Consider the following 16,505-nt stretch of genomic DNA (forward strand, 5'->3'; position numbering starts at 1 on the left):
ACAGTGAGAGGCCCGCATACCGCAAAAAAAAAAAAAAAAAAAAAAATTACGTAAAGAAGTAGATGAAGTAAGACGTCACTGTGTGAGTTCTCTCCCTGCTGAGCACTTTACATTTCTTTCTCTCTCTATTTTTTTATGATCTAAAAATATCCAGAACAGATCAACGAAGACTGCAAATAAAGAAATAGGCATGGGGGAAAATGCAACCATATTTTGAAAACTATTCATCTTAATGAGAAAAGGAAAATTTTTAAAAAACCAAAACTTTAATCAACATGTTCCTGGTTACTATTAATATGATTTACACTGAATTTGTGTAATGAAGCCTTCTCATTCAGTTGTGTAGGTAATGGTTGTAGACAAATGAAACATTGCAAGCCCTCTTTCTACATCTCTTTGTCCTTTGTTTCTTATTAAAAAAAAAAAAATTCTCCAAGAATACCTACACACATTACTCTGGATTTATTCAAATCTACAGAAAGAAGGAAAGTAAGGAACAGGGATCTATGTCCATTGCCTCACCTCTAGTCTCACCTCATTGTCCTTTGATTAAGCCCAAAGCTCCATAAATATTTAATTTTTCATACTAGGAAAAAAGATGAATTCACCCTACATAGAACAGAACAAATTCCAGAACTATTGTTTCTGCAAGCATTGACTGTGTAATGTTTATGGGAATTGTAATGGTTAAGGAGGTGAAAAGAAGTCTATGGGCATTTTTACTGAGATTGGTAATATCAACCTTGTTTTGTTGGGTTGGTCAGGATTTGTTGCTCTTCTATAACAGCTGGGGAGCCAATTACTTAAAATATACCCTAGCTGATGTTGAGCTTTCTCCTCCCCTTAATAGCAGATTAAATAGATCTTTACAGTCCTTTGGAAAATTCCACCAAAATTGCACTTATCTGATGCATATTTGAAAAAAGAAGTTAGTACATTTTATCATTAAATCTTAAGGTAGGCGGTAGATATAATTTCACCAAATGCCTTGTGACTCCCACGGAGTAGCTTCTTCAATGAGAAAGTGTGACTCACTCAACCTATGGATGAACTGTTCTTCTAGATTATGTCATCAAGTTTGAATGCAGCGGGCTTCAATTTGGATAAGGTTGAGTAAACACAAGTGGCTAAGTCCAAGTGTTGTTTAGAAAAAGTCTTTATATCATGAAATAAGTAGAATTTAAATTTTGACTTGGTCGAGTGTAAAACCACCATCCTTATCTTTCTCTGGAATGGCAAACACATCATCTAGTGGAATCTGGGAGTGGAGAGAAGAGAATCACTGTCTATTTATCACTGACCCTATGCCAGGCACAAACTACAGGGTTTGCGTATTTCATTTATCACCTTTATTCTCAAAGTGATAACCAGCTGCTGCTATTTAGGAGGTCACCGTGAAGAATCAACACAGAACTTGTCGATAAAGTCAACTTTAAAAACCAGCACCTACACATTTCTGTTCGGACTATGCAAACTATTACTTGTTTCAGTATGAAGCAGGAATCCTCCTACCCTCTGGCCCTTCACCTCTCAGAAGTATCCACATGATGGACATTTAGGTTTGGGCCCTTAAAAACAAAGGGACTATAAATACAGTCTGTCTTCTTCGGTAGCAGCTCATTTTTTGTGTGTTTTATTTCCCTCTTTTGTAAGAAATCTCTTCTTTGTTTTCAAAATCTAGGCATGCATAGTCTTTTTTTTTGTCATCATTTAATTCTAACGAGTACCTTCCAAGGGTCCTTCCAGTCTCTCTGTTCAGCCAACTCACCCCTTAAACGTATCCCTCTGTATGAATTTGTCCCTACCAATGCTTATCTGCTCTTGGGGATCTCATTTGGGGGCTTATTTCTCCAAGAGAGAGGTCTGCATGTAATTTAGGGCCTTGCTAAGCAATGGTATTTCCAACTGCTCATAATTTAACAAATGAAAGTCTTTTTCCCCTAAAATGAGACAAAATTACATCTAAGTGAATTAGAAACCCTGATTTTTTGCAATATATTTTATTGATAAAAATAAATAAACCATAGATCAAGAGCATATTACTAAGACTACTTGGTTTATAGTTAATTTTTATGCACAAACCTCTGCCTTCCATTGGAAATTTTTCTAGCAACTACTGACTCAGGCTTGCCAAGCATTGCTAAATAAAGACCAAGGTATTCTTGACTAAGGTCTCAACATTATGTCTACTCTTCCTTCTGGCAATCTGCAGGAACCCATGTTTAGCAATTTTAGGACTTGGTTCAAGATTTCTGTTCCACAGATATTGGCTTAACTTAGAGACTTTCTATTTCCAATATTGATGTGCCCACGCCTGTGGTTTTACTTAGGAAGTGAATGAATATCTTCAGTTTATGTTTCTGTGATAATCGACATTCAGGTGAATAGGTAAAAGGTGGACCATGAACTGTTAAGTGAAAAGCACATACTATGGAAGAGGACACTGGACTCTTTCTTAATTTTTTAAATAAAATGTAAAGTACTCCAATGTTGTCAGCATCAAGAATTAAAATGCAAAGTGTATGATCATATGGTCATTCCAATATTATTTAACAGATTCAAAGACAATCATACCAAAAGGTCCCACATGAATAACTTAATTTAGTTAAACACTTCAGCAAGAGTCTGCACTTCTGTTTGTCTGGAAGGGTGTTTCCCCTCTGCTCCACTTTCAAAGAACGGCAGAACCCTGTCCTCCCACACATATAATTCTCCATTCTGTCCATCCCTCCTGCAAGGCCACGTCTGGCCAACACACCTCTCTCTTCACACCTCCTCAGAACATAGGACACTTGCAACCAGTCCCTCTCACTACTCTGGAGAGCATGAGGTACAGAGAAGCCACCCAGGTAGGATCACCCACCCCAAATTCCTCTCCAGCCATTGATCCTCTACTGTTTAGGAGAATGCTGGACATGGGACACAGAGAAGTAACTTGCAGTGTCTTTAGGCTACACCCCAGGACATTAATACATGCTTCTCTATGCTCTAGAATCACTCATATTTTCTGTAAATTCACTCTCATCCCCTTTCTGAGCTTGACTCTGCAGCTTGAAATACTAAACCATGTCTCACTCACCAACCGGTATTTGAGTTCTAATCACACAGTTTCCATCCAACCAATACCATCTTCCTCTGAGTTCTGTAAGTTCTGCTGTCTGTTCTCCAAAATGCTTGGCTCTCTTAAGAAAAACGGGTTTTGTATATCCCATTGCAAAAACGACATTAACACCAGGGACAGTCCAACCCAGAAACCCCAGTGACTGAAGATAAATAGAAAGTTATTTCTAATTCATATCAAGTCGAATCAGGATGAGGGGAGTGAGGGTGTCCAGAAGCAAAGGAGCTTCTACATGATGGAGAGGGTTTAGGATCTCAGCAAACGGAGGCTATGTCTTCTTCAGTAGGTGGCTTCCATGTTTGCTCCAAGCTTTGGCATCCAGCCTGCTGGATGGTATGTTGTAGAGACAGAGTAGAGGACTGTGAGAAACATTTTTACGGGCCCAGCTTCAGAGTGGTTTATATCAGGTGCATGGTCATGCCTAATAACGAGGGAGGCTAGATGACATAATCTATCTCTGTGCCCAGAAAGAAAAAGAGGTAGGTTCAGTGAGAAACTGATAACACAAATTTGTCCGTCACATCAAGAGTGTTGGTGTTGCTTTTGCTATGAGTTTTGATGCCTACTTAGAATGTTCACCTCATGTAAAGACAAAACAAAACAAAACCCATAGTATGAATATTTATTCTTAGCTATCTTTTATTTACCCTGGAACAACACATATGGAAAGCTTTTTTACTATCTGAAAAGAGCAAAGAGAATGATGGGTACCAGGAAGAAATGGGAGATTATGTTAATACAGGAACATATTATCTAAGTTTTTATATATGCACATGTAATGTTTGACTTCTTGGTAGTTTTCATTCCAACTAATCTGGTTTCTTACCATGAGCTAGCAGTGCACTAAGATCGATACAAAACTTATTTGATTTCATCCTCTCAATCCCTAGGAAATGAGCACACTTATTACTTCTATTTTTCTGAGTGATTGAAATGCCTTGTTGAAGGTCCAATGATCTTTCTTTTAGTTTGGCTTCCTGAGGACCTTGTATCTATGTTGGAACCCTTAGTGCAAATATATCTTGCTTATGGAATCACTGCATTGCTGTATTTCATGAAGAAACATATTTTACATGCTCTAATGAAGCTAGCCTTTTAAAGAGATCCTGGGGTAAAATTTTTCGTAAGTCAAATTTTTGTCTTGTAAGTGCTATTTTTCTCATAAATTAAGCAAATGTTTACTTTAGAGTAACTACTTTCTAGTCCATTGTAAGAGTGTTAAGTAGCGTTAATTAGAGCATCTACCCACAGGGTTAACTAGAGATAAATCTGGGACGTAACAGTGAATAAAATGTATCAATGAATAAAATAGATTTTCTATACAGTAGAAAATAAAGGAAACATGGAATATAGCCTGAATTTTGCCCCTCAAGTTGCATATGTTTATTATGCTGCATAGAGAGTACAATGACCAGGGAAAGATGAATCAACCTGTGGAGTGGCAAGCTTTTGGTAAAAGACCTTATGCTGAAGACTTTGGAACCAAGGAGTATATCTGTAACATCTCTGTAGCATTTTCTGTAGCATCTCTGTATATCTCTGTAGCTTTTTCTATAGCATCTCTCTTTACAGTAGGTATTTCTGAGATAGAGCTAATCCTTACAAATCTTGCTGTAACGTGGAGGCTATTATATCACATTTTACAAATGAAGGCAGCAGGACTCAAAAGCTGCATTTATTCAACAAATATTTAAATGCTGACTATATTCTGTCCCTGTGGGAACAGTGGTAAGTAATTGTATTCCTAGAACTTAATGGATTCAGACATATAATATATGAATAATATATAAATATGACATACTGTATAAATGTGGGGAGACATATACATATACAATAATTAATATATAAATAAATATTTCAAAGAGTCCTTGTGTTATGGAGAACATGGAGTAGATGACGTGCTAGTGTCAGGACAGGGAGGATTTCTTTAGAGTGGATGAGCATGGAACTCTTCTCTGATTTTGGAGGTAAGACCTGAATGAAAAAAGCCAACAGTGTGGAAATACACATTCAGATAAATACAGGAGATGGGGAAATAAAAATGAAATGGCCTCAAGGGAGGAAAAACTGTCAAGTTTAAGGGATCAGTAAAAAGTGGTGTTACTAGCACTCAGGAAGAAATGGGGAAGGAAAGGCACTAATGCTAGAGACATAGGCAAGAAGCTGATCACTTGGGCCATGAAAGGAGATTGGATTTTGATTCTAAATCCAAGAGGGAAATGTTGGGAGTTCTTCAAAAGGGCAGTAATGTGGTCTGATGTTTTGAAAGCTCACTCTGTCTGTTGGATGGAGAAATTATCTTTGAAGAAGGGGAGGCGTGGAAGAATTGAAGAGAAGAGGTGAGTTAGTGCAGGAAAAGGATGACTATGGTTTGGGCTGGGGTTTTAGCAGTGGGCATGAAGAGAAGGGAATGCCTTCATAATATGCTTTGGAGGAGGAACTAGCAGACGGATTGCAGGTGGTAGAGGAGGGAAGAAGCTGAGTCAAAGATGACTTTCTTTTTTGGCCTGAGCAATACACTGATGATGAAGCCATTGGATGGAATAGGCTGGAGAGGGGTTGATATTCAGCAACGTGGTAAATAGTTCACTGGATACCGTTCAAATAGTAAGTAGTACATCAGACAGAACTTGAAGCCGGCCTTGGAAAGTTTCAAGGATATGGATGCTTCACTATTCTGCCTAGTGTAGAATAGATATAACATACGAAATATCCACAATTTGGAAAAAATCACTTTGCGAATATATTTAATTGGATACTTTTGCAGGTTTTCAATGAGCAGAAATTACAACATACACACATACACATACTATGACACACTGGTGATCCTGTTACTGTCTTAGTTTTGCTGAATTCATGCTTATGTGGGGCATCTCTGTGTTCATGCATTTGCATATTTGTTTAAGTGAATTATTTCTTTTTTTTTTTGGCCACACCATGTGGCTTGCAGAATCTTAGTTCCCGGACCAGGGATTGAACCGGGGCCCCAGGAGTGAAAGCACCAAGTTCTAACCACTGGACTGCCAGGGAATTCCCAAATAAGTTCTTTCTTAATGGCAAGTAAATTATGAACGTATTCAACCTGAAGAATTTAGGAAACCCTATTTATTGTGCAAAGTCCACAGTTCAAAGGTAGAATTTTTCAGGTATGAGCTGAAAAGTAGTTTCTCTTGTATTGCACTTTTGCTGCAGAGTTTAGGTGTTTTAAAACAGTTTTAGTCTTACAAACTTCCCAGACAGGTAACAGCAGAGGAAAGTATCAAGAAGCTAACACAAGCCCATTTTGGATAAAGAAAATTTAGTTATACAAATACAATTGTAGTAAGAGCAAAACTATAATTATTGTACAATGACTTGAACACTAAAACATTTAAACCAAGCAGTGACCCAGCCCTAAAATACTAGAAAAGTTCCCACATGTTATGCTTAGTGAAAAATTAGAGTATGTATGGTCAGAAGGGAAATTTCCTTCTGGTCTAGTATTATACATTTTAGGTAAATTATGGGTCTCATTTTTCTCAAGCATTTACCATCGGCCACCTAGAGTTAATAGTAAGTGTTAGATCATCAATCTAGGTGACATGAGCATTTAAATTAATTGGATTACACTGAGTTTTACATGATTAGAACTTGGAAGCCAGGTTCTAGATTCCTGGTTAAAAGACTGTTAATCCTCCAAAGTAGGTCAGCCATAACATTTTAAGGTTTTGGTTTTAGATAATTGTTAACATTAATTTTATTTACAAAGAATACAGGGGCTGACCTTGGGAGTCACTTATTCAGCAATTAAAATTAATGAACTTACGTTTAAATGCTTAATTTAAAAAAATATAGTGTTTCATAAAGAATAATAAGGGGTAGCATTATACATGAAATATTTAAAATTAAATATATATCCATTACACACATAGATATATGCTTGTGTGTGTATATATATATATATATACACATGTATATCTCAAACATAAAATAAAAACCTAAAGACATGAGAGAAACATATTTAGAACTTTAGGATAGTGATTATCTCTAAGCAGAGAGAGGAAGAGAGTGGAAAGGAATGGGTAATGGCATTTTAGCTGTTTATTTTGTAGTTTCACTTTTAAAAATATACATATATAAAGAAGGAATAAAAAATGAAAACTGGTGAGCCACTTTGCAGAATTCTGAAAATAATATATAAATGTATGTCGATAGAATGAAATCAATTTAATCACAGCACATATACGCTACTTTTACTCATTGTTTATGGTGTGGATGAGAATAAAGCTTAGAGGTGAAAATATATTAATTATTTTTTCCTTTAAATACCATGTATTCTTGCCATCAATATCAATCCCTGCTTAATGAGGATTGTGTGTCCCCTGAACTGATATTCCAGGTAATGGAATAACTCTGAAGAAAACACATCAAAGAACAGTTTTAATGTAAAAGAATTTTTGTGTTTGAAGTGGATCTACCTTTCTTTAAGGGCTGAGTAACTATATTGGCTCTTATCCTGGCAAAGAGTTGAAAGTTACTTTTTTTTTTTTTTTTTACAAATTAATATATAGAAATCAGAAAATAAATCCAAAGTTTTTAGTGTAGGGTTATACTCTGAATATGAGTTCTGTGGGACAAAAAGGAAAGATTGAAGAGCTCTTATTTGCTGATGTTAGCTTAGGCAAAGACAGAAAGGGTGGGAATACTCATTAAATGATATCCATCTCTCTATCCAATAAACACGGCCCATTACACACTTGGGTTCTTTTATTTTCTATTTATTCTCAAGAAGGCCAGTCACAAGTAGTCAGAGACTTGTGCAGGAACTTTCAATGAAAATTTGCAGCTGTGGCTTTTGCGCTCACCTGGCAGTCTGCCTAAACCTAAGTGTGGAGACTGGTGCATGACACGTCATCCCCTACAATTTCTTGACTGAGCCTAAATCGGGAATGCTTTCTTTATAATAGCCAGAGGTGGTTATCAAGAAGGATGGCGGTGTCTGCTGTCTGGCTTGGAAAGCTATAGATTAATGTGTTGTTTTAAAGTATGTAATGTGCCCATAGACTGTAGCAATTGGGAAATAAATCATTTTGGCGGGGGGGGGGCGGGATTCAGGAATGTTAGAACGGGGGAAGAAAAGTTTGCAGGTTGCCAAGGGAATGAGAGTTCTGATTAGTAAGTGAAGTATAATAACCTGTCCCACATAAATCTCTGGGGTCTTAGAAGGGAGCTTTCAAGTGGGAATCACTAGTTCTTCCTTGACACTCAGATCTAAATTACGTTGTCTATGACACTTGATAACTTCCCTCAAGTTATCGCGATAGTATGATTCTTAACCCTCGTAAAGCCAACTAAGTAAGCAGACGGCTTGAAGTTTGAATTTACGGTACAATGAAAGACCCCACAATTGAACTCCAGATCAATTTTAAAAATGAATTTCTTAAAGAAAGTAAAAACCTACTCCAAGCAAATTAGTTTAGAAAAACATACTGTACTTTAAACAGTCAGATTAGTTTTCAAGTATAAAATTTTAAAAGATATCAGGTTATGACTGAAGATTATATGGTAGAAAACATTGTGAGCAAGCATAGAAAAATGATAATGTGAGTTGCAATAAGTTTTGTTTCATTTGCTCTCAGTAAATATATATAATTTATAGCCATATATTATTGATATAATGGATATTTTCTAAGAAACTTGTTTAAGGAAGTAAAGAGGACACTGAAATCTTTCAGGCCAAAAAAATATACTAAGCATTTAGCTGTGAAATTGAGGAAAAAAAGACCCTACTTTTAAAACATAGTCAAGTTATAGAAATCATTTTCTGTAACATGATGTATCATCGTGTGTGGTAAAAATGGAGCAGGGTATTCTCAAAATATATTCTCAGGAGTAGTCGTCAATGTTCTTTCACACAAGTTAAGCGCTTTTATGTACTTTTTTCACTGAATGTGATTGTCAATTTTTAGTGTTAATTGTTGGCAGGGTGTGGAGCTGCGTGACTTCACTATGTGGGAGAGAGAGAAAAGATGGGCTTGTCTTATCTACAAGTAGGTTTGAACATGTCTTTGTCTGACATGTTTTTTAGGAATGACTTTATTGAAGTTCCCGGAAGGAGCCTTGGGGTAAATATCCTCTGTTATTGCTGCTATCCATCTGATGCTAAGGAAATGAGTTTGGATGTGATGAGGACATTTGTCCCCTTGAGATCAAACCAGAAGTGAATTTATGACAGCCTGTGAAGCTAGCCAATACCTGCAGGAAAATAAAGGAAGAAGAAAGAAAGAGGAAGACGAGAGAGAGAGAGAATGGATGGGTGGATTGGCTCAAGGTCAATCACGAAGCCATATCAGATAACGAGGAGAAGCAAATGATACTGTTAGGTGTCCAACCCCAGGGGCCTAAAGGAGACTCAGAGTTCAGATGACATTTCCTGCTGTTCAGTGCATGCTCTGTCCTGGGAGATAAACTAATGAAACAAGCTGCTGTCTGGGACTGGAGGATGCTGTACCCTAGAGCACACGGTGAGGATGACTACATTCTGGGATCCATAACAGTACTTTCATTTTTGTTTCTCACTCTTTTGATTGTTGTGAACGTGTGGAATGATGCACGGATAGGTGCTTTGTTTGGCATTTGGGAAATCAAATTTCCTTCTGTTACCTCTTGCTCCCCCCAGAGTCAGGGTTTCTGATAGCAAGCCTGTTCTTAAGGACCTTTCTTTGGCATCCATTTCTTGTTTAAAAAGGCGAGACATAGCTGAAATTGTTTTCAGTGATGTATATTAAGAACAATGAAATACCGAAAGCATTCAATGTCATTTTACTAAGATCCCTACAGCTTTTTTTCTATCTTAACGCAGGATGTTTTTATGGTAAGTGATTCAGGCCTATCTGTTTGATATTTTCCTGAAATATACATCTCTCTTTAATGTCTCAGAGAGCTTGGGAAATAAGAATTTACTTTACATATTATCAGATTAATAAAAAAGATATAAATTAATTGCAGTAAGTTAATTTTAGTTCTAATTTGAAATATCGCATGAAGTTCCTTTGAGTTAAAAAAAAAATAAAGAATAAAGTGTCTACACAAAGAAAAGCAGAGAATTAGACTTCTCAGTATCTATTCTCCCTCAGGATAGAAATAGTTTCTGATCAATGTATGTTCATAAAAGCAAAGATCATGCATTCTATTTCTAGTTTGAAAAGTCATCAGAATTCAGAGCACAATAGGGGCCTCTCAGAAGATGTTTACTTAGGGGAAAAATTAATTTATCTTGACTTTTGGCTCTGTAAAATTGAAACATAAAATTAATTATGAAATATATTTTTCTAATATATTACAAATATTCAGATATAGATGAATAGAAACTTCCCCCAAATTATACCACCACCTCTACAGTGGTGGTATATTGTACCACCTCTATTGTACCACCTCTACAGTATTGGCCTCAGCTTGAATGCAAATATAATGGGAGTTCATTCAAACTTGATTTCAAAGTCAGTACCTCTGTGGTATTTGGAGGATGCACCACACCAAACTGAGGGATTATACCATGACAAGGATGATGTGGGATCCAGGTAGCAGGCAATCACCAAGCAGGTAACACTTTGGTTTGAACTTATCACTCTCTCTCTTACACCATCTTCTCTGTAGACACTCACATTCTCCACCAACTCTCTTTTTCTAATTTGCACTAAGTCAATTATCACCTTCCTCTAGGGCACCACTTAACATAATGCTGACTTTTGCTAACTTCTTTTGTATTCTGTTATCCACTATCCTGTCTCTTTTGTCCTTATAGTTTTATGCCTTTTTGATTGCATTATAGGTATTTTTACATCTTAGTGGGGTGTAATGGCTGAGCAGAATTGACATGTCTTCCATCTGCCATGCTTCCTTCAAATTTCCTGAATTTTGTAATGAAAATAATACATTTTTATTATGATTTCATCACATATACCCTACCCAATCTGTTCTTTGCTTTCCTGTTTTGCTTATGATTATGTAAAATATTTTCACTCATGATGTTTATTTTTTTCCTTTTCATCATTGATTCTTTTATTTTCTTTACTGTTTTAAGACAGATTTGACAGTGATGTAACGTTTCATTGCTTTTAAAAGAATTAACTCGGGCTTCCCTGGTGGCGCAGTGGTTGAGAGTCCGCCTGCCGATGCAGGGGACACAGGTTCGTACCCCGGTCCGGGAAGATCCCACATGCCGCGGAGTGGCTGGGCCCATGAGCCATGGCCACTGAGCCTGCATGTCCGGAGCCTGTGCTCCACAATGGGAGAGGCCACAGCAGTGGGAGGCCCGTGTACAGAAAAAAAAAAAAAGTCTTCCAACAAACAAAAGTCCAGGACCAGATGGCTTCACAGGCGAATTCTATCAAACATTTAGAGAAGAGCTAACACTCAACCTTCTCAAACTTTTCCAAAAAATTGCAGAGGAAGGAACATATCCAAACTAATTCTATGAGACCACCATCACCCTGATACCAAAACCAGACAAAGATACTACAAAAAAAGAATATTACAGACCAATATCACTAATGAATATAAATGCAAAAATCCTCAACAAAATACTAGCAAACAGAATGCAACAACATGTTAAAAGGATCATACACCACGATCAAGTGAGATTTACCCCAGGGATGCAAGGATTCTTCAATATATGCAAATCAATCGATGTGATACACAATTAACAAATTGAAGAATAAAAACCATATGATCATCTCAGTAGATGCAGGAAAAGCTTTTGACAAAATTTAACATCAATTTATGTTAAAACTCTCCAGAAACTGGGCATAGAAGGAACCTACCTCAACGTAATAAAGGCCATATATGACAAACCTACAGCAAACATCATTCTCAGTGGTGAAAAACTGAAAGCATTTCCTCTAAGATCAGGAACAAGACAAGGATGTCCACTCTCACCACTAATATTCAACATAGTTTTGGATGTTGTAGCCAAGCAATCAGAGAAGAAAAAGAAATAAAAGGAACACAAATAGGAAAAGAAGAAGTAAAACTGTCACTGTTTGCAGATGACATGATACTATACATAGAGAATCCTAAAGATGTCACCAGAAAACTACTAGAGCTAATCAATGAATTTGGTAAAGTTGCAGGATACAAAATTAATGAACAGAAATCTCTTGCATTCTCATACACTAACAACAAAAGATCAGAAAGGGAAATTAAGGAAACAATCCCATTCACCATTGCAACAAAAAGAATAAAATACCTAGGAATAAACCTACCTAAGGAGGTGAAAGACCTGTACTCAGAAAACTATAAGACACTGATGAAAGAAATCAAAGATGACAAAAACAGATGGAGAGATATACCATGTTTTGGACTGGAAGAATCAATATTGTGAAATTGACTCTAGTACCCAAAGCAATCTACAGATTCAATGCAATTCCTATCCAATTAGCCATGGCATTTTTTACAGAACTAGAACAAAATATCTTAAAATTTGTATGGAGACACAAAAGACCCCGAATAGCCAAAGCAGTCTTTAGGGAAAACATTGGAGGTGGAGGAGTCAGAATCCCTGACTTCAGACTATACTGCAAAGCTACAATAATCAAGACAATATGGTACAGGCACAAAAACAGAAATATGAATCGATGGAACAGGATAGAAAGCCCAGAGATAAACCCACATACCTATGGTCAACTAATCTATGACAAAGGAGGCAAGGATATCCAACGGAGAAAAGATAGTCTCTTCAATAAGTGGTGCTGGGAAAACTGGACAGCTACATGTAAAAGAATGAAATTAGAACACTCCCTAACACGATACACAAAAATAAACTCAAAATGGATTAGAGACCTAAATGTAAGACCGGACACTCTAAAACTCTCTTAGAGGAAAACATAGGAAGAACACTCTTTGACATAAATCACAGCAACATCTTTTTGATTCACCTCATAGAGTAATGGAAATAAAAACAAAAATAAACAAGTGGGACCTAATGAAACCTAAAAGCTTTTGCAAAACAAAGGGAACTACAAACAAGACCAAAAGACCACCCACAGAATTGGTGATAATATTTGCAAATGAATCAATGGACAAAGGGTTAATCTTCAAAATATATAAACGGCTCCTGAAGCTCAATGTAAATAAACAAACAACCCAATCAAAGAATGGGCAGAAGAGGTAAATAGACATTTCTCCAAAGAAGACATATAGATGGCCAAGAAGCACATGAAAAGCTATTCAATATCACTAATTATTAGAGAAATGCAAATCAAAACTACAATGAGGTATCAGCTCACACCAGTTGGAATGGGCATCATCAGAAAATCTACAAACAACAAATGCTGGAGAGGGTGTAGAGAAAAGGGAACCGTCTTGAACTCTTGGTGGGAATGTAAGTTGACTCAGTCACTATAGAGGTTCCTTAAACAACTAAAAATAGAATTACCATATGACCCAGCAATCCCATTACTGGGCATATACCCAGAGAAACCGATAATTCAAAAAGACACATGCACCCCAATGTACACTGCAACACTATTTACAATAGCCAGGTCACGGAATCAACCTAAATGCTCATCGACAGATGAACGGATAAAGAAGATGTGGTACATATATACAATGGAATATTACTCGGCCAAAAAAAAGAATGAAATTGGGTCATTTGTAGAGACGTGGATGGATCTAGAGACTGTCATACAGAGTGAAGTAAGTCAGAAAGAGAGAAACAAATATCATATATTAACACATATATGTGGAAACCTAGAAAAATGGTACAGATGAACCGGTTTGCAGGGCAGAAACACAGATCTAGAGAACAAACATATGTACACCAAGGGGGGAAAGTGGTGGGGGAGTGGTGGTGGTAGAATGAATTGGGAGATTGGGATTGATGTGTATAAACTAATATGTATAAAATAGATAACTAATAAGAACCTGCTGTATAAATAAATAAATAAAATAAAATTAAAAAATTCAAAAAAAAAAAAGAGAAAATGAATTCCAAATAGCTGTTGTATAGGGACTTCCCTGATGGTGCAGTGGTTAAGAATCCGCCTGCCAATGCAGGGGACACAGGTTCGAGCCCTGGTCTGAGAAGATTCCACATGCCATGGAGCAAGTAATCCCATACACCGCAACTACTGAGCCCACATGCCACAACTACTGAAGCCCGTGCGCCTAGAGCCTGTGTTCTGCAACAAGAGAAGCCACGGCAATGAAAAGCCCTTTTGTTGCAACAAAGACTAGCTCCCGCTTGCCCCAACTAGAGAAAGCCCGTGCAGCAATGAAGACCCAACACAGCCAAAAATAAATAAATTAATTTTTTAAAAAAAGCTGTTGTATAAATAAGCAGAGTATGCAGTCAAACAGATTGAAAGGAAACCATATTTTATACAAGGGTTCCCCCCAAAACTAATATATTATGTCAAAATTACTTGCATGAATTTTTATTTTTCTCATTCCAGAAAACAAAAGTAGTCTCTCTTTTCCATTTATCTTCGTTTTATTTTGGATTTCTCCTGGTTTTGAAGTTTTGAGAAAGCACGTCTATTCCTTTCTTTGCAAGGACATCACCTCATGTTGACAAGAATTACATCAGTGGGTTTGTTTCATCATGGAGTATGAGGCTCAATCTCCTGCACTCACTTATTTTCCAAAACCCTAATAGGGGCTATAGGAGAACACATTATTATTATGTTCTTTCAAAACTGATAATAGGTTTGTAAGAAATTCTTTGTTACAAGAGGGTGCTCTTTTATAGACCAAAAAAAATCGAATACTTAGGGTTTCTTGATTAGAGACTTAGATCTTCCTTTACCATCTATAATGGGCCTAATTCCTTTTCCTCTCTGAACATAAGCTCTTACTGTAGTGAGGTTCAAATGAGATCAACCATGCCAAAAAAAAAAAGTAGACTAGCTAGTACAATACAATGTGAGAATGTAAGCAATTATTTTAGAATTTTAATAATTTACTTAATTACATCAGAAACAAAGAAACTAATTTTTTTGTGTTGAATGTAAGATGGGGCCAATCTGTAGAAGTCGTGAAAGCTGGTGGAGGGAATTTTGTCAGATATTGAAGGAAATAGTGTTGCACTTTGTTCTGTGTATTTTCTCAGAGTCACACAAATATCATCTCTATCATTTCTAGAGCAGACAATGAATCATGCTTTGCTGTACATGGGATATGCGGATAAACTCTCAAATAATCTCATGAGGTAACATCACTGCCCCCTTTTTATAAATAAAGAGACTAAGGTATTGAAACATAAATTAACTTTTCCAAATTTCTACAGTTTTGTGGAAGTGAAACTGAATAGGAATCAGACATTTTTGCTTGGAACCCACAGTCTTAATCACTATACTATCTTGCTTCCTCTTTGGCAATAAATAAAAGTGAGATGAGAAGAATTGTGGATAAGATGAAGGAATATTATTGCATTCATTCAAGTACAACCTTGCAGGAAACTGGTGGTCAGAATGAAGAAAGCATGCACCTGAGTAACATTGCAAGGGCCAAATAATGCATTTTATTAGACAGATGGACCAAAGAGATACAAATAAATTGAAATATTGAGATTGCATGACTATGAAGATAGCAGAGTCACTGTCTAAGGTCAGGGAGTTGGAGTATAAGCTCCTGGATTTGACCCGTGCACATGTTCATTTACATTTACAGTGGGAATTCTAAGTCAGAGCTGATAAAGAGGTCAGACCTTGAGATAAAGTCTTAAAGCCCTTAGCATCATGGTGAGTATAACTGTACTATAACTATAAGAGCAGAAGTTCTCTAAGTGGATACTGAGGAGAGAAAACACTGCAAGGCCAAGTATTATTAAATATTCAGTCTTGGGGGATAAGCGGGAACGCTCAAATGTGGCAGAGCAGAAAAGTCACCTCCACAATAGGAACTGCGGTGAGGACCATGATAATAGCGAAGAAAGCTAGCTGCCTCATCCACTCATGCCCTGTGCACAGGGCTACTGTTTCAGCAAAACCCTTTTGGAAAAGTTGGATAGATTTCCGATCCTATTTCTCTCTAGGTGGAGTCTCTTCCGTTTCATTTACATGAGTGAAGGCAAGGACACTTGTGTCATCGGGCCTGGCATTAGGAATAGAACCAAAAGTCATTTTATTTATTTATTTATTTGCCACACCCCGAGGCATGTAGGATCTTAGTTCCCTGACTAGGGATCAAACCTGCACCCCCTGCAGTGGAAGTGCAGAGTCTTAACCACTGGACCACCAGGAAGTCTCCCCAAAAGTCATTTTAATGACCACCCACGGCTGAAGACCTTCTCATTAATGTACCTGTGCTTTATTGAGTACATAACTATTTTAACTGTGCATATATCTATTTGAAGAGGGAATAGTCTAAGGGTTTAATATCTGAGTAAACATCCAAAGCAAGTTAT

Source organism: Physeter macrocephalus, chromosome 13 (assembly GCF_002837175.3).
Source record: "Physeter macrocephalus isolate SW-GA chromosome 13, ASM283717v5, whole genome shotgun sequence".
NCBI classification, from domain to species: Eukaryota; Metazoa; Chordata; class Mammalia; order Artiodactyla; family Physeteridae; genus Physeter; species Physeter macrocephalus.